Raw genomic sequence first — 3,249 nt, forward strand, 5'->3', positions numbered from 1 at the left:
GGAGGGGAGGGGAGGAGACACCCCCACGGGGTCAACACTGAGCAGAAGTTCTCCCCAGCCCCATTCCCACAAGCCCAGGTGAGGCACATGCAACAACCGGCATTCTCCCCTTTAGCCCGTAAGCGTGGTCAGACTCCCACCCCCCAACTCACACACACATTTGGAGCCCCCCCTCCCACTGTTCTGGCTGTGTACCAGGCAAAGCTGGCCCTCAGTGCCTTGGGCTGAGCAAAGTTGGCTGCAGCAGGAGCCCCGCGGCATCTTTGCTGTCACGAGTCACACGGAGCGCGAGCTGGTGGGTGCCTGGGCTGGAAAAGATGTTGTGAGCCCTTAAGGTGTCTTTGCAACTACGGACTAACACAGCTACCCACTTGGAATCAGCAAGGGCAACAGAGCAGAAGCAGAAGCATTTGGATTTACACCCCGCCTTTCTCTCTTGTAAGGAGTCTCAAAGTGGTTTACAAACTCCTTTTCTCTCCCTCTCCCCACCCTTGTGAGGCCAGTGGGGCTGAGAGAATTCAGACGGAACTGTGACTGACCCAAAGTCACCCAGCAGGCTTCATGTGCAGGAGCAGGGAAACAATCCCAGTTCACCAGATCACTCATGTGGGCAATGGGGACTCAAACCTGGTTCTCCAAAATTGATTCACCTGCTCTTAACCACCACACCACGCTGGCTCCGGGCACAATCAGTGGAGGGGGCCAAGGTGGAATCCAAGCAGATGAAGAGCTTCCATCGGAAATCCCCTGAACCTGAACCGAGGTCCCACAATTTGGTGTCTGCGGGTTTTCCAGGCTGTGAGACAGTGGTCTGGTCATTTTTGCTCTTAACATTTCACCAACACAACCAAGCCACGGCCACACAGCCCGGAAAACCCACAAGGGCCCGTTGATTCAGGCTCCGAAAGCCCTCCACCCGACAGCCCAGGATTTGCTTGCTTGGCTTGGAATGCAGATCAAGAGAGACCGATGTGAAGCCGGATCCCAGAAAAATCCACCCCCCCACTGGAAATCTGTTTTGTCTTCCTGGATTTTCGGGCAATCAGTTCAATGGCAGCAGAGGGGGACTCTCCGCAGGGAGGGCGTTGGGTTCAGCTGGGGATCAGCTTTCCCACAATGAGCAGGAAGCAGAATGGTTTTTTGGGGGGTGGGGGGAGGCTTGGCTCAGCATGGACTGCCCCAGGGAAGGGCAGCAGCAGAAACCAAGGAGAGAAGGGAGAGGCTGAGCCCGCCAGCCAGAGCCTCCTCCCGGGTCCCAGCTGCAGGCCCCAGATGGGAATGGGGTGTGTGTGCTCACCCAGATCTCTCTCCCCCTCCAAGTTGGGGCACTCCCTGCTTGTCCCTTGTGGCCCTCTCTCTGGGCCGGCTCTGAGATAGGAGTAGCCCCAACTGCCTCCCACCAGGGTTTAAACAGGTCCTCACCCCCTTTATGTCTTCCCCCTAAGAACATAAGAACTAGCCTGCTGGATCAGACCAGAGTCCATCTAGTCCAGCTCTCTGCTACTCGCAGTGGCCCACCAGGTGCCTTTGGGAGCTCACAGGCAGGATGTGAACGCAATGGCCTTCTGCGGCTGCTGCTGCTCCTGAGCACCTGGTCTGCTAAGGCATTTGCAACCTCAGATCAAGGAGGATCAAGATTGGTAGCCATAGATCGACTTCTCCATCAATCTGTCCAAGCCCCTTTTAAAGCTATCCAGGTGAGTGGCCATCACCACCTCCTGTGGCAGCATATTCCAAACACCAATCACACGTTGCGTGAAGAAGTGTTTCCTTTGATTAGTCCTAATTCTTCCCCCCAGCATTTTCACAATGTGGATGCCCCCCTTGGTTTCTAGTATTATTGTAGAGAAAGAGAGAAAAATTTCTCTCTGTCAACATTTTCTACCCCATCCATCATTTTATAGACTTCAATCATATCCCCCCTCAGACGTCTCCTCTCCAAACTAAAGAGTTCCAAACGCTGCAGCCTCTCCTCATAGGGAAGGTGCTCCAGTCCCTCAATCATCCTCGCTGCCCTTCTCTGCACTTTTTCTATCTCTTCAATATCCTTTTTGAGATGCGGCGACCAGAACTGGACACAGGACTCCAAGTGCGGTCGCACCACGGCTTTATATAAGGGCATGACAATCTTTGCAGTTTTATTCTCAACTCCTCCTGGCCTGGCTGGGGCCTGCCTCCTGGTCCCCTGCCAGCCAACCAGGCCCTCCTTGTGCCCCACCCTGTGCCTTCCTGCCAGCCAGCCAGGCTGCAGAAGCGTGACTGACCCTGCCTCCCAGCCAAGCATCTGTGGGAAGGACGTGGCCTCGGTCCGTGGTTGGGCCACGTCCCTGCCGCTTGGGGGAAGCGCCTTGGCCCCCTGGAGCAGCCCAACATGGGAGCCTCGCTTTGGGGAGTGGGGCCTTGATCATGGGAGGGGGGCCCACCCCCTCCAGGGTACGTCTGCACTGCAAATGCCAATGTTTTGAGATAAGAGAAAAACCAGAGTTCAAAATAGGACAGCATTTTGTGGTAAACCAAGGAAGTGTACTCTTTGGACACAAACAGCCTCTTAGGGGCCAAGAAGCATATCTGGATATCAAGTTAAAGTCTGGAAAACCAACAAGAATGAATTCCACCATTCACTGATGCAGTACATCTGGAGACCACGCTTTGGCCAGGGGAGCAGACGCGGCCCCTGCTGTATCTGTTGTATCTCCACCGCACCCCTGGCGAGCAGGCTAAGAAAGGGGTCAGTTACACCTGTCCTTTCTTCCCTTGTTTACTCTTGTTTTCTTGATTCCCTGCACACAGCAGTGGCAGAGAACGGCTTCTTTAAAAAAGAAGTCCAGAGCACAAAGAGGCTTAGAACAGAACTGCAAGGGCAGGAAGCCCCATTGCAAAAAACTGCTGGGGGGGTGGTGTCACCGATTTCCCCCCTCTGTTGGGAGTATCCACGCCTGGCTAAGGGCTCTCCTGGGAGGGGGTTTGGGCAGCGGAGGCCTCTCCCGGACCTCGTGGGAGACGGAACAAGCATCCTTCAGCACAAACAGCCCTAAGAACTGCACAGCGCCGCCAGGATGAAGTCGCTCTGCCCCAGTGAGGATCTCACCTGTATACAGTCCTGTCCTAGGTGAACATGAACTTAAACGTTAAACATATTGATCCACTGGATTTAGAAGGATCCTTTCCCACACATGACCAATCAGCAGCATTTTCTGTTGAAAAACGGGGTGTGTGTGTGGGGGGGAGGATGCAGAACTCCCTGAAACC

This window comes from Sphaerodactylus townsendi, linkage group LG10 (genome assembly GCF_021028975.2).
Source record: "Sphaerodactylus townsendi isolate TG3544 linkage group LG10, MPM_Stown_v2.3, whole genome shotgun sequence".
Taxonomy (NCBI): Eukaryota; Metazoa; Chordata; class Lepidosauria; order Squamata; family Sphaerodactylidae; genus Sphaerodactylus; species Sphaerodactylus townsendi.